The sequence below is a fragment of the Hemiscyllium ocellatum genome, chromosome 35 (genome assembly GCF_020745735.1).
Source record: "Hemiscyllium ocellatum isolate sHemOce1 chromosome 35, sHemOce1.pat.X.cur, whole genome shotgun sequence".
NCBI lineage: Eukaryota > Metazoa > Chordata > Chondrichthyes > Orectolobiformes > Hemiscylliidae > Hemiscyllium > Hemiscyllium ocellatum.
Genome location: NC_083435.1, coordinates 583653 through 610786, shown reverse-complemented (window position 1 = coordinate 610786; position 27134 = coordinate 583653).

Genomic DNA, 27134 nt, shown 5'->3' with positions numbered 1-27134 from the left:
CCTCTGTCTCCTTCCAGCCAGCCAATTCCTAATCCAAACCTCTAATGTATCCTCAATGCCATACCTCCGAAGTTTTAGCATTAGCCTACCATGGGGAACCTTATCGAACGCCTTACTAAAATCCATATACACAACATCTACTGCTTTACCCTCATCCACTTCCTTAGTCACCTTCTCAAAGAACTCAATAAGGTTTGTGAGGCACGACCTGCCCTTCACAAAACCATGCTGGCTATCCCTGATCACGTTATTCCTACCCAGATGTTCATAAATCTTATCCCTTACCATTCTCTCTAAGACTTTGCCCACCACTGAAGTCAGACTCACTGGCCTATAGTTACTAGGGCTATCCCTACTCCCTTTCTTGAACAATGGGACCACATTCGCTATCCTCCAGTCCTCTGGTACTATTCCCGTTGACAATGACGACATAAAAATCCAGGCCAATGGCTCTGCTATCTCCTCCCTAGCTTCCCATAGGATCCTGGGGTAAATGCCATCAGGCCCAGGAGACTTGTCTATATTCATCCTTTCCAATATTCCCAAAACCTCTTCCCTGCATATTTCCAGGGCATCCATTCTAATTATTTGTGATTCCATATTCACATCAGCAACAGTGTCCTGTTCCTGAGTGAATACTGATGAAAAGTACTGATTTAATGTCTCTCCAATCTCCTCCGCCTCCACACACAACTTCCCACTACTATCCTTGACTGGACCGATACCTACCCTAGTCATCCTTTTATTCTTGACATACCTATAGAAAGCCTTTGGGTTTTCCCTAATCCTACCAGCTAAAGACTTTTCATGTCCCCTTCTCGCTTTTCTTAGCTCCCTCTTTAGCTCCTTCCTGGCTACCTTATAACTCTCAATCGCCCCTACTGAACCTTCAAGCCTCATCTTTACATATGCCGCCTTCTTCCCTTTCACAAGGGACTCCAATTCCTTACTAAACCACGGCTGCCTCACAAGGCCCTTTACACCATGCCTGACTGGTACATACCTATCGAGGACACGCAGTAGCTGCTCCTTGAACAATCCCCACATCTCATTAGTGTTCTTCTCTTGAAGCCTGTTTTTCCAATCCACACAACCTAAGTCATGCCTCACTGCATCATAATTTCCCTGCCCCCAGCTATAGCTCTTGCCCTGCGGCGCACGATTATCCCTCTCCATCACTAAAGTAAAAGTCACCGAGTTGTGGTCACTGTCCCCGAAGTGCTCACCTACCTCCAAGTCTAACACCTGGCCTGGTTCATTACCTAGAACCAAATCCAATATAGCCTCCCCTCTTGTTGGCCTGTCGACATATTGTGTCAGGAAACCCTCCTGCACACATTGTACAAACACCGACCCATCTAATGAACTCGAGCTATAGCTCTCCCAGTCAATATCTGGGAAGTTAAAGTCCCCCATAACAACCACCCTGCTACCTTCACTCTTTTCCTGAATCATCCTCGCAATATTATCCTCTACTTCTCTAGGACTATTAGGAGGCCTGTAGAAAACACCTAACAGGGTGACCTCACCTTTCCTATTTCTAACCTCAGCCCAAACTACCTCAGATGGCAAGTCCTCTTCCATCGTCCATTCCACTGCTGTGATACTGTCTTTGACAAGTAATGCCACGCCTCCCCCTTTTTTACCCCCATGTCTGATCCTACTAAAACATTTGAACCCTGGAACGTGCAACAGCCATTCTTGTCCCTGTTCTACCCACGTCTCTGTAATGGCCACAACATCGAAGTCCCAGGTACCAACCCACGCTGCAAGTTCACCTACCTTATTCCTTATACTTCTGGCATTGAAGTATACACACTTCAATCCACCTTTCTGGTTACAGGCACCCTCCTTAGAGATCGCTGCATTATTCCTAACCTCCCTACACTCAAGGTCCTGTACCCTAAAGCTACAGTCCTGGTTCCCATGCCCCCGCGGAGTTAGTTTAAACCCTCCCAAAGAGCAAATCATTGAACTGAGTCAAAGCTCACATCTTGATGGTATCAAAACTGGATTGGTCATATTGTATTCCTAGATTGGACAGTCGATCAATTAAATTTGACACACAAGACTTGTAACGAACATTCATTCGCATAAAGTATGTTTCTATGTTCCATTAGCTGATCAAGAAATATCAGCTTTTGTAACGTTGAATGGATCTAATCATCTCAAAGTCATGTGTTTGAAAAGAAAAATGCATCAGCAATGTTTCAATGATTAACTAATTAAAGGATTATGTAATTGCTGTTTACATCAATGGTTTGGTTATTTTTATTTCTTTGGGAAGAACATTTATACCATTTCACTGAACTGTTGGATTGGTTATAGAAAGCCAATTTAGTTATAAACTTGGCTAAGATGGAATGTCTTAATGAAAAGTTGGTTTATTTGGGCGATTATGTGAATCCTTGTGTATGACAGTCATCTTTCTGACACTTTGGTATGGCTCCACATCTTGGCCTACTGATAGATGTCACTTCAAGGCCCTTGATAAGTATCATCAATGCTATTTGAGATGGATTCTCTGCATACTAACATCAGTGCCCCAGGACAAAATCACCAGGATCACGGCCACGATCATCCCAAAACAAACTTTGCTGGGCAGTTTATGTGCTTGGGAAGCCTGAATTCTGAGTGCCAAAACAAATCTTTCGCACCCAGGTCAAACACGGCGCTCAACTGAGATGGGGAACAAAGGGAGCATTTCAAAGACTCCCCAGAGGCTTCCCTTGAGAAATGCAATATGCTGACTTGGAGGAAGCCTTAAAGGGTCACAATTCTTTGAGAACATGTCGAGGAAGAGGAAGTTCAGAAAAGGAACCAGAAAGCGGAATGCTAGTGATCTCAAGGCCAAGGACTAATTCGACCACCTGGAAAGAAGGTGGCATTGGAAAACACAGCAGGTCAGGCAGCATCTGAGGAGCAGGACAATCAACATATCGGGCATAAGCTCTTCAACAGGAATGAAGGGTTTATGCCTGAAACATCGACTCGCCTGTTCCTCAGATGCCGCCTGACCTGCTGTGTTTTCCAGCATGATCTTCTTCGACTCTGACTGTCCAGCATCTGCAGTCCTCTATTTCCCCTAGCTCACAGTAAATATGTGGCCGGAGTTATGGCACTTAGGATCTGGCTCATTGGTCATGCAAAGCTGCACAGAACCCATAACCTGGGACAAACTTTCCAAGGTGTACAATCATACCCATTAGTGAGTGATTGCTGATGACAACTGGGTGGACAAAGCCAAGGAACACCATGAGAAGTGAAAGTGAAAACTAATTTGGATACTCCTGTGCCTAGGATGGCATGAGAAATTTGATGCTGTGTTGGTGGGAGTGGATCTTTTTCTAAGCTTGCTCCAAATTTCAGCACAATTGTTGTACCTTCAACAAATCTGTTGGAAAAAGGCAGAAAATGAGAATTGACACAACAGTGTCTTTGGAAATTTAAAAGCTGTGTTGACAATTGCAGACCTGTTTTTGCTGTGTTGGATTCTACAAAGCCATTCAAACTATTGATGCCAGTGACATCAACGTGGGAGCTGTTTTACTGCAAGTTGAAGGTATGGGGATGGAAGGCCTATTAGCTATATTTCAATAAAAATAACCCCGTTCACAAAAATATTCAATCAACTGTTATGACGATGAAGAGGTACTGTACATTTAAGAGTTGAAAAGCTAGCAAAACTGCCTGACACAGCATAAAGTGTTCTGAGCAAGGTAACAATGTAAAATATGGTCAATTAAAACAGAGAGTTGCCGTGTGACAAAAACAAATTCAAATGTGGCAAATTTAAATTAGGCTCCATCCAAATCAAATTTGAATTCAGTAGTTTGATAATATTAAAACCAATGAAACGATCCAATGTTTTGGGGTACAAAACCGGACATTTTTGATTAGTTGAGGAAGAACTGCCAAAAGATCAACAGATGTAGGGAAGTAGATGGTGACACCTTGTAAAATGTCCACATTGCAGAGGAGGAAGTGCTGGATGTCTTGAAACGTGTAAAGGTGGATAAATCCCCAGGACCCGATCAGGTGTACCCGCTGTGGGAAGCTAGAGAAGTGATTGCTGGGCCTCTTGCTGAGATATTTGTGTCATCGATAGTCACAGGTGAGGTGCCGGAAGACTGGAGGTTGGCTAACGTGGTGCCACTGTTTAAGAAGGGTGGTAAAGACAAGCCAGGGAACGATAGACCAGTGAGCCTGACCTCGGTGGTGGGCAAGTAATTGAAGGGAATCCTGAGGGTCAGGATGTACATGTATTTGGAAAGGCAAGGACTGATTCAGTTTTTTGAAGAAGTAACAAAGAGGATTGATGAGGTAGATGTGATCTGTATGGACATCAGTAAGGTATTCGACAAGGCTTCTAATGGTATACTGGTCAGCAAGGTTAGATCTCATGGAATACAGGGAGAACTAGCCATTTGGATACATAACTGGCTCAATGCTAGAAAACAGAGGGTGATGGTGGAGAGTTGTTTTTTAGACTGGAGGCCTGTGACCAGTGGAGTGCTACAAGGATCGGTGCTGGGTCCTCTACTTTTCATTATTGATATTAATGATTTGGATGCGAGCATAAGAGGTACAGTTAATAAGTTTGCAGATGACACCAAAATTGGAGGTGTAGTGGACAGCGAAGATGATTACAACAGAATCTTGAGCAGGTGGGCCAACGGGCTGAGAAGTGGTAGATGGAGTTTAATTCAAATAAATGGGCCGCATGGTGGCATAGTGGTTAGCACTGCTGCCTCACAGCGCCAGAGACCCGGGTTCAGTTCCTGCTTCAGGCAATTGTCTGTGTGGAGTTTGCACATTCTCCCTGTGTCTGCGTGGGTTTCCTCCGGGTGCTCCGGTTTCTTCCCACAGTCCAAAAATGTGCAGGTTAGGTGAATTGGCCATGCTAAATTGCCTGTAGTGTTAGGTAAAAGGACAAATGTAGAGGGGTGGGTTGCTCTTCGGAGGGTCTGTGTGGACTTTTTGGGCCGAAGCTTAAAAATTAGATTAGATTAGATTAGATTACAGTGTGGAAACAGGCCCTTCGGCCCAACAAATCCACACTGACCCACCGAAGCGCAACCCACCCATACCCCTACATTTACCCCTGCACCTAACACTACGGGCAATTTATCGTGGCCAATTCACCTGACCTGCACATCTTTGGACTGTGGGAGGAAACCGGAGCACCCGGAGGAAACCCACACAGACACGGGGAGAATGTGCAAACTCCACACAGTCAGTCGCCTGAGGAGGGAATGTGTTGCTGGAAAAGCGCAGCAGGTCAGGCAGCATCAAAGGAACAGGGGAATCGAGTTTTCGGGCATAAGCCCTTCTTCAGGAATGAGGAGGGTGTGCCAAGCAGGCTAAGATAAAAGGTAGGGAGGAGGGACTTGGGGGAGGGGCGTTGGGAATGTGATAGGTGGAAGGAGGTTAAGGTGAGGGTGATAGGCTGGAGAGGGGGTGGGGGCGGAGAGGTCGGGAAGCAGATTGCAGGTCAAGAAGGCGGTGCTCAGTCTGAGGATTGGGACTGAGAAAAGGTGGGGGAAGGGGAAATGAGAAAGCTGGAGAAATCTGCATTCATTCCTTATGGTTGGAGGGTTCCTAGGTGGAAGATGAGGCACTCATGGTCTGTTGCTATGGTCTGGCGATGGAGGCGGCCAAGGACCTGCAAGTCCTTGGTGGAGTGGGAGGGTGAGTTAAAGTGTTGGGCCACGGGGTGGTTAGGTTGGTTGGTGCGGGTGTCCCAGAGGTGTTCTCTGAAACATTCCGCAAGTAGGCGGCTTGTCTCCCCAATGTATAGGAGGCCACATCGGGTGCAGCGAATGCAGTAAATGATGAGTGTGGAGGTGCAGGTGAATTTCTGATGGATATGGAAGGATCCCTTGGGGCCTTGGAGGGAAGTGAGGGGGAGAGGTGTGGGCGTACTTTATTCCATTTCTTGCGGTTGCAGGGGAAGGTGCCGGGAGTGGAGGTTGGGTTGGTGGGGGGTGTGGGTCTGACAAGGCAGTCGCGGAGGGAGTGATCTTTCTGGGATGCTGATAGGGGAGGGGAGGGAAATATATCCTTGGTAGTGGGGTCTGTTTGGAGGTGACGGAAATGACGAAGGAGGTTCCGCCACCTCCAAACAGACCCCACCACCAAGGATATGTTTCCCTCCCCACCCCTATCAGCGTTCCGGAAAGACCACTCCCTCCGTGACTCCCTCATCAGATCTATACCCCACACCAACCCAGCATCCACTCCCGGCACCTTCCCCTGCAACCGCATGAAATGCAAAACTTGCGCCCACACCTCCCCCCTTACTTGCCTCCAAGGCCCCAAGGGATACTTCCATATCCATCAGAAATTCACCTGCACCTCCACACACATCATTTACTGCATTCGCTGCACCCAATGTGGCCTCCTCTACATTGGGGAGACAGGCCGCCTACTTGCGGAACGTTTCAGAGAACACCTCTGGGACACCTGCACCAACCAACCCATCCGCCCCGTGGCTGAACACTTTAACTCCCCCTCCCACTCCACTAAGGACATGCAGGTCCTTGGACTCCTCCATTGCCAGACTATGGCAATATGATGGCTGGAGGAAGAGTGCCTCATCTTCCGCCTAGGAACCCTCCAACCACAAGGGATGAATGCAGATTTCTCCAGCTTTCTCATTTTCCCTCCACCCACCTTTTCTCAGTCCCAACCCTCAGACTCAGCACCGCCTTCTTGACCTACAATCTTCTTCCCGACCTCTCCGTCCCCACCCCCTCTCCAGCCTATCACCCTCACTTTAACCTCCTTCCACCTATCGTATTCCCAAAACCCCTCCCCCAAGTCCCTCCCCCCTACCTTTTATCTTAGACTGTTTGGCACACCCTCCTCATTCCTGAAGAAGGGCTTATGCCCGAAACATCGATTCTCCTTCTCCTTTGATGCTGCCTGACCTGCTGCGCATTTCCAGCAACACATTTTTAAGCGCTGATCTCCAGCATCTGCAGTCCTCACTCTCTCCTTGTTGGGCCGAAGGGCCTGTTTCCACACTAAGTAATCTAATCTAACCTAAATGCGAGGTGCTACATTTTGGGAAAGCAAATCTTAGCAAGACTTATACACTGAATGGTAAGGTCCTAGGGAGTGTTGCTGAACAAAGAGACCTCGGAGTGCAGGTTCATAGCTCCTTGAAAGTGGAGTCGCAGGTAGATAGGATAGTGAAGGTGGTGTTTGGTATGTTTTCCTTTATTGGTCAGAGTATTGAGTACAGGAGTTGGGAGGTCATGTTGCAGCTGTACAGGACATTGGTTAGGCCACTGTTGGAATATTGTGTGCCACTCTGGTCTCCTTCCTATTGGAAAGATGTTGTGAAATTTGAAATGATTCAGCAAAGATCTCCAAGGATGTTGCCAGGGTTGGAGGATTTGAGCTGTAGGGAGAGGCTGAACAGGATGAGGCCGTTTTCCCTGAAGCATCGGAGGCTGAGGGGTGACCTTATAGAGGCTTACAAAATTATGAGGGGCATGGATAGGGTAAATAGACAAAGTCTTTTCCCTGGGGTCAGGGTGTCCAGAACTAGAGGGCATAGGTTTAGGGTGAGAGGGGAAAGATATAAAAGAGACCTAAGGGACAACCTTTTCACGCAGTGGGTGTTACGAGTATGGAATGAGCTGCCAGAGGAAGTGGTGGATGCTGGTACAATTGTAACATTTAAAAGGCATTTCGATGGGTATATGAATAGGAAGGGTTTGGAGGGATATGGGCCAGGTGCTGGCAGGTAGGACTAGATTGGGTTGGGATATCTGGTTGGAATGGACGGGTTGGACCGAAGGACCTGTTTCCATGCTGTATATCTCTATGACTCTATATAGACTGCTAGGTTAAGAGCCCCCTAAAATCATCCACATTGGTCTGGAGAGAGAATCTACAGAGGAAAATATACAAGGGAAAGTCAGCAAAGCTGACTGGTCTTGAAATGTGATTTTTTTTTTGTAAATCATAAGTAGATTTTTTTATTGAACTAGTATTGTAGAGTGGGAGGTAAAAGATAAGTTTAAGAGAAAGGAGTTGTAAACAGTTGTTAGTAAATATTCTCTGTTAGACTTAAAGAATAAAGTTGTTTATTTTTACTTTAAGTGGTGACTTTTGGGATTGTTATTTGCCTCTCGAATTCTAACAGATTACAGCACGAGATGAATCTTTTCTGTGTTGCTGGTTCAAATTAGCAAAGATGCTTAACCTGTGTCCTAACAGTTTGGGGGCTTTCACCTGGATTTGAACAGGTTGAGACAGATTTGAATAGACTGGGGTACGAGAAAAGCCCAGTAGATTTAAACACTTGCAGGTTAGTTTCCTGGATCTTTAAATAAAACTGAGGAGAGACTATTTGTTTAACTTTAGTGACTTGTGGTTGATTGAATTAAAGGGAGAGAAATGGCTCTTAAAATTGCTAAAGTGGTTCTGGGATTTCAAGATGATTCTCAAATTTGCCAAGAAAGGGGTGTAGGTTTGCTTGCTGAGCTGTCGGTTTGATACCCAGACGTTTCATTACCTGGCTAGGTAACATCACCAGTGGTGACCTCCAAGTGAAGTGAAGCTGATGTCTCCTGCTTTCTATTTACATGTTTGTCCTGGATGGGGTTCCTGGGGTTTGTGGTGATGTCATTTCCTGTTCGTTTTCTGAGGGGTTGATAGATGGTATCCAGATCTATGTGTTTGTTTATGGCGTTGTGTTTGGAGTGCCAGGCCTCTAGGAATTCTCTGGCATGTCTTTGCTTAGCCTGTCCCAGGAGAGATGTGTTGTCCCAGTCGAAATGGTGGGTTTTTTTTCCCTCTGTGTAGGGCTACAAGGGAGAGAGGGTCATGTCTTTTTGTGGCTAGCGGGTGTTCGTGTATCCTGGTGGCTAACTTTCTTCCTCTTTGTCCTAAGTAGAGTTTGTGGCAGTCCTTGCATGGACAAAACTGATAACACAGGGGTATGGATAAAGAACTTATCAGAGCAAACCCTATCAGACACAGAAAAAGAGCTCCTAGTAAAAGGATTAAATTTCAATTACCGAGACGCTGACAAGAAGGATTTCCTAGTGGCATTAAAGACCACATTAAAGGACAACAAACTCACGGAAGAAACACAACAAACCATCAGACAGACAGTTGCACCAACTCTGAGCTGAAAGAGGGAAGGAAACAAACTGAACACACAAAAGTCGGCTCACAGTCATCCTGAACAGAAGGAACTACATAGAGAAAGCCAATGCACTACTTGCAGACACCAACACCTACCAACAGGCAGTGCTAGACCCGACCCCACAACTAGGAAACAAAATTACATAACTCCAAAAAAAATTACACAATTCCAGCCAATTAAACAAGATGGAATTCCAGAAAATGAAACCCGACGGGACCAACCAGAGTAGTGATAAACGACTCCATTTCGGAATGGCAGGCAGTGACCAGTGGGGTACCGCAGGGATCCGTGCTGGGACCGCAGCTTTGCACAATATATGTTAATGATATAGAAGATGGTATCAGCAATAACATTAGCAAATTTGCTGATGATACAAAGCTGGGTGGCAGGGTGAAATGTGATGAGGATGTTAGGAGATTACAGGGTGACCTGGACAAGTTAGGTGAGTGGTCAGATGCATGGCAGATGCAGTTGAATGTGGATAAATGTATGGCTATCCACTTTGGTGGCAAGAACAGGAAGGCAGTTTACTACCTAAATGGAATCAATTTAGATAAAGGGGCAGTACAGAGAGATCTGGGTGTTCTTGTACACCAGTCAATGAATACAAGCATGCAGGTACAGCAGGTAGTGAAGAAGGCTAATAGCATGCTGGCCTTCATAACAAGAGGGATTGAGTATAGAAGCAAAGAGATTCTTCTGCAGCTGTACAGGGCCTTGGTGAGACCACACCTGGAGTACTGTGTGCAGTTCTGGTCTCCAAATTTGAGCATAGGTTCACGAGGTCAATTCCTGGAATGACGGGGCCTCCACTGAAAGACTGGAGCGACTGGGCTTGTATACCCTTGAGTTTAGAAGACTGAGAGGGGATCTGATTGAGACATATAAGATTATGAAAGGATTGGACACTCTGGAGGCAGGAAACATGTTTCCACTGATGGGTGAGTGCGAAACCAGAGGACACAGCTTAAAAATACGGGGTAGACCATTTAGGACAGAGATGAGGAGAAACTTCTTCACCCAGAGAGTGGTGGCTGTGTGGAATGCTCTGACCCAGAGGGCAGTGGAGGCCCAGTCTCTGGATTCGTTTAAGAAAGAGTTGGATAGAGCTCTCAAGAATAGTGGAATCAAGGGTTATGGAGATAAGGCAGGAACAGGATACTGATTCAGGATGATCAGCCATGATCATATTGAATGGTGGTACAGGCTCGAAGGGCAGAATGGCCTACTCCTGTGCCTATTGTCTATGGTCTAAAACCCCACGAATCTATGGACTATCAAAAATCCATTAACCAGGAGCCCCCCTCAGACCCATAGTCCCACTACCCAGAACACCAACTTACAGACTGGCCAAAGAACTACACGCAAGACTGAAATACCTAGAAGAAGAGTCACAGCACTCCATCCACTCTCTCCAGGAATTCCTCAAAATCAAGAACGCCAAAATAGAGGAAGACGAAGCAATGATCTCATTCGACATAACAGCACTGCTCACCTCCATCAACATCGACCTGGCAAAGGAAACACTTAACACACTTTTAGAAGAAACCATCACACATACCCCAACCACCATCAATCACATTACCAACGAAAACATCATGAAGCTAGTGGACCTGTGCCTCACCACCCACTTCACCTTCAACAACATAATCTACAAACAAACCAACGGCACACCCATGGGATCTCCGCGATCAGGATTCATAGCAGAAGCGGTAATGCAAAGACAAGAACAAACAGCCCTACCAACCATCAAACCAAAATTCTGGGTTCGCTACATAGGTGACACCTTTGTCATCACAAAAACGAAACAAGATAGAAAAGACATTTAACATCATCAACAACACCCTCACAGACATAAAGTTCACCAAGGAGGAAGAAACCGACAACAAACTCGCATTCCTGGATGTCACAGTAGAAAGAAAGGACAAGGGAGAATTACAGACCTGCGCATACAGAAAACCAACAAACACTGACCAAATACTTTACTACACCAGCAACTATCCCAACACACACAAACAAAGCTGTATCAGAACACTATTCCAACGAGCCACCTCACACTGCAGCACAGACGAACTTCGGAAAACAGAGGAGAACCACCTATACAACGTATTCAAGAAGAACGGATACTCAAAAAACACAGTCCGAAGATTCCTCAAGAACAAACCATGACAAGCAGACCAAACACAGCCAGAAATCCTAACCACCTTACCATACATCAAAGAAGTTTCAGAATTGACAGCCAGACTACTAAGACCCCTTGGAATCCTAGTAGCACACAAACCCACCAACACACACAAACAAAAACTAACAAACTTAAAAGACCCAGTACAACCCATGGACAAAACCAACGTCAGCTACAAAGTTCCATGCAAGGATGGCCACAAACACTACATAAGACAAACGGGAAGAAAGTTAGCCACCAAGATACATGAACACCAGCTCGCCACAAAAAGACACGACCCTCTCTCCCTCGTAGCCCTGAAGTGAAAAAAATACCATTTCGACTGGGACAACACATCTATCTTGGGACAGGCTCAGCAAAGACATGCCAGAGAATTCCTAGAGGCCTGGCACTCCAACCACAACGCCATAAACAGACACATATATCTAGATACCATCTATCAACCCCTCAGAAAACGAACAGGAAATGACATCACCACAAACCCCAGGAACCCCATCCAGGACAAACATATAAATAGAAAGCAGGAGACAACAGCTTCCCTTCACTTGGAGGTGACCACTGGTGATGTTACCTAGCCAGGTAATGACACGTCTGGCTATCAAACCTACAGCTCAGCGAGTAAACCTACACCCTAAACCTCAACCGGAGCTAGAAACCTTCACAAACCTTGCATTTGCCAAGAAAGTTTAGAAGAAAAGAAAAAAAGATCATACTTTTAGAATTAACAAAGACATTAGATTTGGGTTTAACCAAGGACAAAAGTAAAGCTGAAATTGTAAGGGAGTTACTCAGATACTTCAGTGTGTCAGAGAAACAGACAAGTGCAGTCGAAGTAGAAAAACTTCAATTACAATTGAGGAAAATGGAGTCAGAATGGTTAAAATAGATGGTGCGTGCTTTAAAAATAGATAGACTTTTGAGGCTGTAAGAGAGATTATTCTATGGGAGGATATTAAAAACTCACTTCCAGAGATGATAATAATTGACATGGAGGAACAGGAAGTTCAGAAAATGAGAAAGGCAGCAGAATTAGCAGGTGAATATATGTTGGTGCATAAGACCAGCTTCCAGCCAGAAGTTCAATCTGTTTGGAATAGAAGTTGGGAGAAGGGGAGATCCTGCGCTACAAAACAAAGAGTTAAGAACACTGGTAAGAGTTTACCACAAGTTAAAATAAATCCCAAGAGGTGGAAAGGAGGTGAAAGGCCTCAGGTGTTTTCATTGCGATAAAGTAGGACACATACTGTCACAGTGCTGGTCATTAAAGAAAGGCACTGTGGGAAAAAATGTGGTAAAAGAAGCTAAGCCAGTGGCATTAGTGAAAGTAGTAAAGGAGACCCCAGGAAGAGCTGAGGAGCCCCAGGAAAGTGCACAGCCTCGGCAGGGGCTTGGTATGGAGTTAATGCCTGACCTCTACAAAGAATTCACCTCTGTGGGTAAAGTTTACTCAGAAAGATCAGTGGGAGAAGGGCAAGAAGTTACAATTTTGAGAGATACAGGATCTAACCAATCTCTAATAGTAAGAGATTAATGAATTTGCACTCTTTCTGATCTGATCTTTGGTAATTTATGGGATAGATGGACAGAAATTTAGTGTTCCCCTCTGTAAGATCAGGTTAGAGTGACAACTTAAGTCTGGGGAAGTAACAGTGGGAGTATTTGACATGAGTGTCAGTTCCAGAAATCTAGTGTGTTCTTGGGAATGATTTGGCATTATCCCAGGTGGGAGTGACACCCCTTGTTGTGGACAAGCCCAAAGAAGACCAAGAAACTGAGGAGTTAAAACAGAAATATCCTGGTATTTTCCCAGACTGTGTGGTAACCAGATCCCACTATCATAGTCACAGCATGAAGCAAAAAGTAAAGAGAAAGGTGTAAGAGTGGAGGGTCAGTTAGCAGACACCCTGTTTGACGTAATGGTGCAGGAAAAACCTGAACAGGCAGAGGATCAGACAGAAGTGTTTAGTCCTGAAAGGCTAAGGGACTTGCAACAGAAAGACAAGATGATAAAAGATATACATGTGGGATGCAGACTCCCAAAAGCAGGCAGAGGATATTCCAGAGGATTATTATCTGAAAGATAGAATCCTAAGATGGAAATGATAAGCACCGCAGGTTAGTGCAGATGAGAAATGGGTGAAGTGCACCAGATTGTTTTGTTGATAGCATATAGACAGGAAGTGTTCCAAATACCATGTGAACTCTCTGTAGGAGCTCACCTAAGGCTACGAAAAACTCAGGCTAAGGTACAAAACATTTTGATTGGCCTGGAATGCACAAGAATGTGGTTAACTTTTGCTGTACGTGTCATACATGCCAAATGGCAGACAAACCCCAGGCGGTTATAAAACCAGCTCCTTTGTTGCCAATTCCCACATTCGAAGAACCTTTCACATGGGTTATAACTGATCATGTAGGTCTCCTCCCGAGAACTAAAAGTGGGGATGAGTACTTATTAACCATCAGGGACATGTCTACCCGATTTCTGGAGGCAATTTCATTATGGAATATCAAGGCAAAAAGGGTAGTAGGAGGGGTTAGTAGCTTTCTTCACACGGTATGGACTACCCAGTTGGACCAAGGGTCAAATTTTACTGCTAGGCTGTTTAAGGAGGTTATGGATAGCTTAGGTAAACAGCACTTTAAATCCAGTGCGTATAATTCTGAATTCCAGGGAGCTTTGGAAAGGTGGCATCAGACTTTGAAGATCATGTTGAGAGCATACTGTCAGGATTACCTGAATGATTAGGATAAAAGTATCCTATTCACTAGAGATGCCCCAAACAAATCTACTCAGTCCACTCCCTTCAAATTAATATTCGGTCATGAAGTGAGAGGCCTTTTAAAATTAATTAAAATTAGTTAAAGAAAAATTGACAGAACCAAAGTCAGAGATCTCATACTTACAATATGAATCGGAGGTGAGGGAGAGATTAAATCGAGTAGGTGAGTTAGTTAAATAGCACCTAAAGAGGACACAGCATTGAATGAAGCATGTGGCATGTAAAAGGTCTGAGACTCGGACATTTTTCCGAGGGGATGATGTGTTAGTACTGTTACCAGTGATTGGAGATCCCTTCAAAGCCAGGTTTAGTGGTCCCTATCAAATTGAGAAAAGGTTGAGTCAAGTGAACTATCTAGTAAAGATGCCAGATAGGCAAAAAGACAGTATCAGATCTGTCATGTGAACACGTTGAAACCATATTATACTAGAAAGAACTGGAGAAACAGGTGTTAGCTACTGTCTGCAGAGTGAGAAATCAAATCCAGATGATGTGGATTTTGATGTGCCTCAAAATGGGTTAAAAAATGAAGAAGTCCTTGAGGAATGGGATAACTAGTAAACTATCTGTCTCAGGAGCACAGAACACAGTTGAGAGGTTTGTTACTGCAGTATGAGGACATATGTAAGAATTAGATGGGGAGGATTAATGCTATCGTACATGAAGTCAACACAGGGAATACTGCTCCGATAAAACAACACCCGTATCGGCTTAATCCTTTCAAAGCCAGACAGATCCAGGAGGTGGTGGAGGCCACGTTCAACTAGGACGTCATCATACTGCTCCTCGGATGCTGCCTGAACTGCTGTGCCCTTCCAGCACCACTAATCCAGAAACTAGGATGTCATCAAACTGAGCCAGAGTGACTGGAGTTCGCCGATCAGGACTCAACGATTTTACATGGATTATCGGAAGGTGAACAAAATCGGACTCATATCCAATTCTGAGATCGGAGGACTGTATCAAGAAAGTTGGACAAGCCAGATATATCACCAAGTTGGACTTACTGCGTGGTTACTGACAGGTACCTTTATCAGAGACGGTAAAAGAAATTTCAGCATTTGTAACCCCAAATTGGCTATATCAATTCAAAGTGTTGCCCTTTAGAATGAAGACCACACCCACTACATTCCGAAGACTCATGAACAGATTTGTGGTGGAGTTAACAAACTGCACGATCTATTTGGACAATGTAATGATCTTTAGTAAGTCCTGGAAAGATCACATGGTACTGTTGGAGAGCTTTTTGAACGACTATGAGAAGCAAAACTGGCAATAAACTTAAACAAAACTGTATTTATGAAAGCAGAGGTGACGTTCTTTGGACATGACATCAGTCATGGAAGGTGGACCCCACAGAACATAAAGACAAACGCCATCAAGGAGTTTTCATTACCAACCTCAAAGAAAGAGATGCTTCGATTCTTAGGGCTAAGGGGATTCTATCAGAAATTTGGTCCAAACTTCAGCAGTGTAATGGCACTGTTAACCGATTTGCTGAAGAACACAAAGTTTCGGTGGACAGAACAATGCAGGAGGCATTCAACCATTTGTAAGCAATATTAACCACCGCACCAGTTTTAGCTACAGCAAACTTCAAAACCTTTTAAAGTTGCCATCAATGCTAGTGACATAGGAGTTGGAGTTGTATTCCTACAGGAAGCTGATGATGGGATTGAATGGCCAGTTGGTTACTTTTCTAAGAAAGTCAACATCCACCACAGGAATTACTCCACGACTGAAAAAGAACTACTGAGTTTGGTACTGGTCTTACAACATTTTAATGTCTGTGTCACGAACAATGTGTCGAAGATGGTTGTGTACACGGATAACAATCCTCTCACATTCTTGGAATGCTTTAAAGACTATGAGGCTATTTCGTTGGAGTCTCATGTTGCAAAATTAATTTACAAATCGTACATGTTGTGGGTCGTAAGAATTAATCGCAGATGTGTTCACAGATAAAGATAAGATTGGTATCTATTCAACATTTTATATTTGTGTGGGTAGAAGTTAATATGAACCTAGATTAAAGTCATGTGTATGTCATGAAATTGTAGTTAAGGAATAGAGGGAAAAAAATAAAGCTATCTTTTCATTATGATGGTTCATTTTTTATTAAGGGAGGAGCTGTCATGAAGATGTAGAGGTACTGTATCTTTAAGAGAGTCGAAACGCGAGCAAAACGGCCTGACACAGAACATGGTGTTCTGAACAAGGTAACAATATAGCATATGGTCAACTAAAACAGAGAAGCTGGGTTGCCATGTGACAAAAACAAATTCAAATTTGGCCAATCAGTTTAAATAATAATTTCTACAATCTGACGTTTTGGGGTATAAAACAGAATATTTCTGAACAGTTGAGAGATAACAGCCAAAAGACCAACATATATAGGCTGCTAGTTTAAGAGTTCCCTGAGAAGTACTTGTCTGGGGAAGGTGTTTGCACAGCAAAACATCAAAACCAACCTGGAAAGGATCTACAGAGGAAAATCTATACAGGCAACTCGGCAAAGCTGACTGGGTTTGAAACGTGATTTTTTTTTCCATAAATCATGATTTTTGTTATCGGACTAGTATTGTAGAGTAGGAGGTAAAAGATAGGTTTAAGAGAAAGGAGTTGTAAATGGTTGTAGTTAATATTCTGTTAAACTTAAAGAATATTTTTTTACTTTAAATAGCGACTTTTGCCTCTCAAATTTTAACAGAATACATCACGGGGTGAACCTTTTCTGTGTTGCTGGTTTAAATTAGCAGAGGGGTTTACCTGTGTTGTAATACATCGAAAAAGAAATTGAGTCTTGTTCTGGTGTGACCTAATTTTGAAACATACATTAGCAACAGCTTGGAATAAATGATTATTTATAAATGGCTATAATCATTTAATCTTTGGTCCAAGAACTTACGATTATTTCAATGGAGTGTAATTCTCCAAGTACATAATTTGAAAATTTTTTGTGTGCCTGTAAAAGGAAATGTTATTGCATTTTATCAAGAGTAGATATGCAGGACATTGGGATATGTGGCACCCATGTAATTTCTGTAAAATAATAATAAACCATTTCCTATTTTTTATATGACACAGAGGAAGTGTTCAGATCATTTATATGAAAATGCCTCCTTAAGATGTAGAGTATTTTCATTCGCCTGTGGAGGGAGGCATGGTATCGATGCAGTGATTCATATATATTTAATATAATTGTTTTTTAAAAAATAGTGTCTTTGAATTTACAATTAGTGGCACAAGGGGTTTTTTTGTGTCCGAGGAGTTTAATGATTAACTTTAAGGTATTTTTGGAGCCATGGTAATTAATTTTAAAACAGCTTCAGAACAAATGGGATTTCGAGCACAACGGGAGAGGTTTATGAATGAACAGGATAAACAAGTTTAGAGAAGTAAGAATGTTTTAAACTTATGGGAACATGCTAGTCTTAAAGACGCTTCCTCTTAAATTTCCAGTTTTATAGAAGTCTTTTGATGAAGATATATATATATATATATATATATATATATACACACACATATATATATATATATATAAATCAATGCTCCTGAGAAAGGAGAAGACAGAATAATAGATTATCTTTGTGTGAGGAGGTTAGGAACAGTGCCAAATCAGAATTGCCTAGATAAATCCCAAAATTGAAGCAGACAAAATTCTAAACTCAGGAGTTGAAAGCTCCAAGAAAATGCTATCTGATTTTCCAGACTGGAAGTTGAAGTTACAATTAAATTAAACTTATCAAGGTATTAAGAGAAAGTAATTTTGTTTTCTGGTGTAATGTGTAAGGCATGCTCTTGAAAGCTGCAAAGGAGTTTACTTTAGGATTAATCAAAACTATATCTCACTGTTCAGATTTATTCTATTTCATCTTTTTTTTTCTTTGATGGAATGAACATCTATTTTATTGTTGAAACCCAACTTGAATCAACTTATGTTTTGTTTCAGTGAAAAATCACCTGTTTGAAATAAAAATAACACAAATATAACGTATCAACCCAGAGTGCAGCTGAGATCGGACTTGCTCAGTAATAATATCAGCTGGGAAAACAACACATGACATTAGTTGTAAGCCTGCAAACCTTAAAATTACCTGCACACCCCAAGTCAATTTTGAAAGACAAGGAAGCAAAGATGTGGGGGTGGGTGTGTGTGCGCACGCGACGTGCTTGCATGTGTGGAGGTGGAGTGCACAGTAACAGGGGCAAGAAAATGGAATTGGGTCTACCGTCAGATCAGTATTGATCTTCTGAAATGGTACACAAGCTTAAGAGGACTGATAATTCTGGTCCAAAATTCTATGGTCTGTTATTGTCAATGAATGAGCCAGTTCCCTAGTCATGCAAATAAACCACCCACAAGCAGTTACCTTTTATATGATTTTCTGTCAAATGCATTTCACAGATTCAAAACTAGACATACTGAATAACACACTCCAGTAGAGTGAATCCAATATTCCTGAATCTCATTGTCAAGCAGAGATACAACTCCTCCTGAATATCAATCTCAAATTAATTGAGTTCACTGATCCCGAATACACCATTCAATGCAGTGAAATAACTCCTACCTAATGTCACTTTCTAGTAGAATGAAACCACTCCTCCTGAACAACACCCACCACTGCAGTAAATCTCCTTCACCTTGACGACATTCTCCAGTGTTGTGAAACCATTCCTACTTAATGACACTATCCAGTATTATTCTCCTGGAAAACACTTTCAGGTATGATTAATCCAATCCTCCAGTGTAGCCAATCCATCCTCTTGAATTACACTGTCCAGTGCAGAGAATGTGCTTCTAGTGAGTTCCATTATTCAGTGCAGTTAATCCACAATTCCTGAATCCTACTGCCCACTACCACGAGCCCATTTCCCAATAATGACAGAGTCGAGTGCAGTGATTCCTCTCCTCCTGAATCCCATTCTTCACTGCAGGTAATCCACAATTCTTGTTGTCCTGCCCAGTGCAGTGTATCCATTTATCCTGAACAACTTTCCAAAACAATGAATCTATTCTTCCTCAATCCCACTGTTGAAAGAGTGATACAACTTCTCCTGAATTACATTCTTTGAAGAGTAATGAGCAACTTTGACAAAGGAGAGTTAGTGGATGTGAGTTTTTTTGGATTTTGGAAGGCCATTGATGAGGTGCCACTTAAGAAGCTGCTAAATAAGATAAAAGCAGAGTCATTTGGGACATCTAAGTGACTGCTGGACATGCACATGGATGACAGTGAGTTGAGGGGTGCGTAGGCTATTATATTTTACATTAGGATTAAACCTCGGCACAACATCATGGGCTAAAGGGCCTGTTGTGTGCTGTACTTTTCAATGTTCTATATTAAAAGTCCATGGTGCTAGGGACAACGATAGTGGCTAAGTTGACTGCAGAAGGCAGAGAATAAGAATAAAACGGTCATTCTCAGGATGGCAGCCTGTGACTAGCGGAGTGCCGCAGGGGTATGCGTTGGAACTACAACTGCTCACATTATACATTAACGATCTGGACGAAGGAACTGTTGCTAAGTTTGCAGATGACAGAAAGGTATGTGGAGGGACAGGTAATGCTGAGAAAGAAGGGAAGCTGCAGAAGGACTTGGATAGGCTAAGCGAATTGGCAAAGAAGTGGCAGATGGAATACAACGTGGGAAAGAATGAGGTTACACACTTTGGTAGGAAGTATAGAGGCATAAACTATTTTCTAAATGGGGAAAGGCTTCAGAAATCTGAAGCACAAAGGAACTTGGGACTCCTAGTTTAGGATTCTCTTAAGGTTAGCATGCAGGTTCAATTAGCATTTAGGAAGGGAAATGCAATGTTAGCGTTCATTTCAAGAGGGCTAGAAAACAAGAGCAGAGATGGACTGCTAAGGTTCTGGTCAGAGTGCATTTGGAATACTATGAGCAGTTCTGGACCCTGTATCTAAGGAAGGATATGGAGAGAGGGGTCCACAGGAGGTTAACAACAATGATCCCAGGAATGAACAGCTTGTTATATGCAGGGTGGTGAGGGACCCTGGATCTGTACTCAATGGAATTTAGAAGGACGGGGTATCTGACTGAAACTTATAGAATACTAAGAGGCGTGGATAGAGTGGATGTGGAGATGTTTCCACGAACAGGACATACTAAGATCCAAGCGCACAACCTCAGAGTGAAGGGGCGACCCTTTAGAACTGAGATGAGGAGGAATTTCTTCAGCCAGAGAGTGGTTAAACTGTGGAACTCATTGCAGCAGAAGGCTGTGGAGGCCAAGTCATTGAGTGCTTTTAAGACAGAGATGGATGTGTTCTTGATTGGTAAAGGGATCAAGGATTACTGTCCAAATAATGATACATCACCTCCTGAATAACAATCGCCAGTGTCCTTACTTATCTCCTCCCAAATACCACTCTCCATTACATTGAAGCTTGTCTACTCTAGTGTGGTACATCTACTCCTTCGAATAATACTCTCCAGTGCAATGGTTGCATTCCTCCCGGATAACATTCGCCAAGACAGTGAATTAATTCCTCCCAAATAACACTCTGCAGGGTAGGGAATCCACTGTCCCTCACCAAAACCAATGCCCTCCCAGAAAAGGAAATGCCACTCTTACCTGACCTCACCTAGATGTGACTCCAGAAATATGAAATGGCAAGCTACTCAGCTGTAACAACAATGATGACTCAGTGATTAGCATTGCTGCATCACAGCGCTAGGGACCCGGGTTCCATTACCAGCCTTGGGCAACTGACTGTATTGAGTTTGCACACAGTGTCTGCATGGGTGTCCTCCCACAATTCAAAGATGAGCAGGTGAGGTGACTTGGGCATGCTAACTTACCCATGGTGTTCTGGGATGTGTCAGTTAGGTGCATTAGTCAGGGGTCTGGGAGGGTTACTCTTTGGAGGGTTGGTGTGGACTTGTTGGGCCAAAAGAGTCTGTTTCCAAACTGTAGGCATTCTATGATATCAATAATAACAACATGAAAAGGAAACAGTGAAAGAACCAAATGAACAAGGTGCCACAAACGATAAAGACAAAAGTAGCACTTTTGACCCCAAAAGTCTTCCTTACTAGTATCTGGATGTTAGTGCCAAAACTGGGAGAGGTGACTTAGAGATTTGTCAAACAACAGCCTAATGTAGCCATACAGACAGAATTATACTTTACAATGTCCCAGAACCACCACCATCAGGCTAGTATCCTCGGTCCAACTATCTTGAGCTGTTTTCACCAATGACCTTCCCTCCATCATAAGGTCAGAAGTGGGATGTTTGATTAAACAATGTTCAGCACCATTCGTGACTCCTCACATACTGAAGCAATTGTGTCCAAATGCAGAAACATTTGGATAATATCCTAGTTTAAGCTGACCAGCAGCAAGTAACAAGTAACAAGCCACACAAGTGCAAAGCAATGACCATCTCAAGTAAGAGACAATCTAACAATTGGCCATTGATTGCGTTACCATCACTTAAGCCCTCACTATCAACAACCTGGGGGTCACCATTGACCAGAAGTGGAACTGGAGTAGCCATATAAATACAGTGGCTACAAAAGCAGGTCACAGTATAGGAATACTGTGGTGGGAGTAATTCACCTCCTGACTCTCCAAAGCCTGTCCACAATCTACAAAGCACATGTCAGCAGTGGGATGGAATACTCCCCACTGACCTGGATGGGTGCAGTTCCAACAACACTAAAGAAACTTGACACCATCCAGGACTGCTTGATTGGCACCACAACCACAAACATCCACTCCCTCCACCATGGAGGTTCAGTAGCAGCAATGTGTACCACCTGCAAGATTTGATGCAGAAATTCACTCAAGATTCAAAAGAAGCACCTTCCAAACTCACAACCACCACCATCAGACGGACAAGGGCAGCCGAGGTGCCTGGGTGCAGAGGAAGTTTACCAGGATGTTGCCTGGTATGGTAGGAAGATCGTATGAGGAAAGGCTGAGGCACTTGGGGCTGTTTTCATTGGAGAAAAGAAGGTTTAGGAGTGACTTGATAGAGGTGTACAAGATGATTAGGGGTTTAGATAGGGTTGACCATGAGAATCTTTTTTCCACATATGGAGTCAGCTATTACGAGGGGGCATAGCTTTAAATTAAGGGGTGGTAGGTATAGGACAGATGTTAGGGGTAGATTCTTTACTCAGCAAGTCGTGAGTTCATGGAATGCCCTGCCAGTAGCAGTGGTGGACTCTCCCTCTTTATGGGCATTTAAACGGGCATTGGATAGGCATATGGAGGATAGTGGGCTAGTGTAGGTTAGATGGGTTTGGGTCAGCGCAACATCGAGGGCCGAAGGGCCTGTACTGCGCTGTATTTTTCTATGTTCTATGATACATGGGAACACCACACCCTGCAAGTTCCCCTCCAAGCCACTCACTATCCTGAATTGGAAATATATCGCATGTGTCACTGGGTCGAAAGTCTGCAGTTTCTTCAGGGATTACTTTGTGAATGTGTATACACAGAAATGGCATACGTACTATACACAACATCAAGTTTCTAAGCACACCATGGTCTATCATATTTCTCTTCACCAAAACTGCACATGCCACATTTCCAAACTGTCCACATCCGTAGGCAAAATTAAGTCATTCTTAAACTATTTGAAGAAAGATAATTTTGTCCATCAAATCTCCAATTAATTAGTAGCATTAACTTCATAAAAAAGATTTTCCATTCAGGTGGGAAATGCCAGGCATTATCCGCCCTCAGATCGCTGAAATAATTTCATCTCTTTATTTAGAGAAACCTATGTGGAAAATTTACTTGGAGAAAGCGTAATTGAGTGAGTGAGATACAAGGATTAAAGGAGAATATGAGGAGTTGAAATTGGGGATGAGTGTGTGAGAATGGTTGAGGAAAGATTGTGACAGCATTGAGTGAATAGAATGAGGAACAGACAGAATGAGAGTCGGACAAAGTGATAGACAGATATGAGACACTAAAACCAACAGAATGAGGAAGACGGATAAAGATGGGGACTTGAGATTGAGCAAGAGCATGAGAGTGACAGAACTGACACATTCTGAGAATGTGTGAGTGAAAGATAGAGAGTGAAAAATAGTATCAATAAATGAGAGACTGAGAAAGAAAACAAGGTAGAGTGAGAGACAGAAAAGGCAATAGAATGTTATGAAGTCGTAGACTGTGGAAAGATAAAGGTGTTGGAAGATAAAGTGAGATGTCAGAATAAAGATAATAAAATATTCCTTAAATCCCTCTTGTCAATTGTGTGTGAGGCAGTGACAGATAGCACATTGACAAAAGAACAGAATTGATCTCATAGCATGGAGAAAGCCATCTTCACTGCAGATAAAGACAGGAAATTTGGATCTGAGGGTGGGAGGCACCTGAGCCTGTGTTCTGCATGCCTCATATAATGTGATCTAGTGAACCAAGGGCACGCACCTTCAACCTCTAGAAATATTAAGTAACTATAAATTTTTTCTGGTGAAGCACTGTAATATCCTTCTACACTCAGCTGATAAACACCACTGTCAGAAATCTCCAACCGCTGCAGCTCCAGGCTTCCGTTTGTTGAGTAATACGTACATCGATGTTGATAATATGAAGATAAAGAACCAGAGTCAGAACCAACAGAGTGGAACAACATTAAGGTCTTATGGGTACGATCATAAAAGGACCACTGAATTTTTTGATTGTTTTTAACTTCTTTCATTTCTCCATCCAATAAAACAGTGTCAAATATGGCTCCATGCATGTATTTCCGTGTATCGAGGATTATATCCGTTAGTGCAAAAACTGCAAAAAATAAATTGGTTGAGATTAATAGATCAGCAAGAAAGTTATAGTCAATTATTAAACAAGGAGAGAAACTTCAATAACTCCTTTAATCTGAGATTCAATGACGTTAGGTGACATAGTATTGCAGCTCACTATCAGATCAAAGAAAGTTAAAAATCACACAACACCAGGTTATAGTCGAATGGTTTATTTGGGAACCACAAGCTTTCGGAGCGCTGCTCCTTCATCAGGTAGCTAGTGTCAAAGGAGCAGAGCTCCAAAAGCTTGTACTTCCAAATAAGCCTGTGAGACTATAACCTGGTGTTGTGAGATTTTTAACTTTGTCCACTCCAGTCCAACTCTCCCTCCCACTCCACCGAGGACATGCAGGTCCTTGGACTCCTCCACCGGGAGAACATAACAACACGACAGCTGGAGGAGGAGCGCCTCATCTTCCGCCTGGGAACCCTCCAACCACAAGGTATGAATTCAGATTTCTCCAGTTTCCTCATTTCCCCTCCCCCCACCTTGTCTCAGTCGGTTCCCTCAACTCAGCACCGCCCTCCTAACCTGCAATCTTCTTCCTGACCTCTCCGCCCCCACCCCACTCCGGCCCATCACCCTCACCTTGACCTCCTTCCACCTATTACATCTCTATCGCCCCTCCCCCAAGTCTCTCCTCCCTACCTTTTATCTTAGCCTGCCTGGCACACTCTCCTCATTCCTGATGAAGGGCTTTTGCCCGAAACGTCGAATTTCCTGTTCCTTGGATGCTGCCTGACCTGCTGTGCTTTAACCAGCAACACATTTTCAGCCACTCCAGTCCAACACCGGCACCTCCACATCAAAGAAAAATACTGCACACTGGCCATGATCCTTCAGGAAACATGGCGTCAGGGTGAGGGTTCCAGGAGATTGAAAAGTGCAGCATGTGAAATTCCCAGTTACAAAGGGAGAATGGCAGAAAACAGGAAATTATAGGGTGGTTGACCTGACCTCAGTGACTGGTATGATTTTAGAGTCCACTGTTAAGGCTGAGATTGCAAAGTACTTGAAAGTGTATGGTACAGTACACAATTTTGTCAAGAGGAGGTCATGCCTAACAAAACTGTTAGACTTCTTTGAGGATGTTCTACATTAATAATCTGAACAAAATGGGCAGCATGGAGGCTCAGTGCTTAGTGTTGTTGCCTCACAGTGCCAGGGAGCAGGTTCAAATCCACCCTCAGGCAAATGTCTGTGTGGAGTTTGCATTTTCCCTGTGTCTGTGTGGGTTTCCTCCACAATCCAAAGATGTGCAGATTAGGTTTATTGGCAATGCAGTATCCAGGGAAGTGTAGGTTAGATGGATTCGCTATGGGAAATGCGGGATACAGGGACAGGGTGGGATGCTCTTTGGAGGGTTCCTGTTGACTTGATGGTTTGAAAGGATTGCTTCCATACTGTAGGAATTCTATTGAGGACATTGCTGCTAGGTTTGCAGGTGACACAACAATTAGTGGGGGGACAGATAAGTGTTAAGGAAGTTGGGAGGCTGAAAGAGGACTTGGACATGCTAAGTGAGTGAACAAAGACGTGACAGATGGAATAAAATGTGACAAAGAACATAGAACATAGAAAAGTTCAACACAGAACAGGCCTTTCGGCCCACAATGTTGTGCCGAGGATTATTCCAAATCTAAAATGAAATAACAGAACCTACGCATCCCTCAATTCACTGCTATCCATGTGCAAGTCCAGCAGTCGCTTCTGCTTCCACCATCACCGCTGCAAATGCAAATCATGCATTCACAACTCTCTACCGCTGACATCTCCTCTACACCTTCCTCTTAATATCATAAAACTATGACCCCTCTTGTCAGTCAATCCTGCCCTGGGGAAAAGTTTCTGGCTATTGAATTTATCCATGTGTCTCATTATCTTGTATTACCTCGATCAGGTAATACCTGAATCTATCCATGTGTATATTACCTTGATCAGGTCACCTCACTTCCTCCTTCTGTCCAGACAGAAAAGTCCGAACTTAGTCAACCTTTCTTCATAAGACAAGCCCTCCAGTCCAGCCAGCATCCTGGTAAACCTTCTTTGCACCCTCTCCAAAGTCTCTGTATCTTTCCTATAGTGGGGTGACCAGAACTGGACACGATATTCCAAGTGTGGCCTCACCAGGGACTTGTGGAGCTGCACAAAACCTCACAGGTCTTAAACTCGATCCCCTGCTAATGAAAGCCAAAACACCATATGCTTTAACAACCCTATCCACTTGGCTGGCAACTTCGAGGGATCTATGTACTTGAACACCAAGATCCCTCTGTTCCTCCTCCTATATTCAGCATTCAAGTTCGACCTTCCAAAATGCATCACTTTGCATTTATCCAGGGTGAACTCCATCTGCCATTTCTCAGCCCAGCTCTGCAGCCTGTCTATGTCGCGCTGCAGCCTGTCTATGTCGCGCTGCAGCCTGTCTATGTCGCGCTGCAGCCTGTCTATGTCGCGCTGCAGCCTGTCTATGTCGCGCTGCAGCCTGTCTATGTCGTGCTGCAGCCTGTCTATGTCGCACTGCAGCCTGTCTATGTCGTGCTGCATCCTGTCTATGTCGCACTGCAGCCTGCAGTAACCCTCAATACTATCAACATCTTCAACCTTTGTGTCATCAGCAAATTTACTAACCCACACCTCAACCTCCTCATCCAAGTCATTTATAAAAACTACAAAGAGCAGAGGCCCAAGAACAGAGCCCTGCGGACCCCACTCACCACTGTCCTCCAGGCAGAATACTTTCCATCTACAAGCACTCTCTGCCTTCTGTCAGCCAACCAATTCTGAATCCAGATAGCCAAATCTCCCTATATCCCATATCTCCTGACTTTATGAATGAGCCGACCATGGGGAACCCTATCAAATGCCTTGCTGAAATCCATATACACCACATCTATTGCTTGACCGTCGTTGACCTGTCTTGTCACTTCCACAAAGAACTCAGTAAGATTTGTGAGGCATGACCTGCCCCTCACAAAGCCATGCTGACTGCCTTTAATCACACTATGCTTTGCCAAATAGTCATAAATCCTATCCCTCTGAATTCTTTCCAAAACTTTGCTGACTACAGGTGTAAGACTGACTGGTCTATAATTGCCAGGGATTTCCCTATTACCCTTCTTGAAAAGAGGAACAACATTTGCCTCCTTCCAATCCTCCAGTATGACTCCTGTGGAGAGTGGGAAAGCAAATATTTTCACCAATGGCTTAG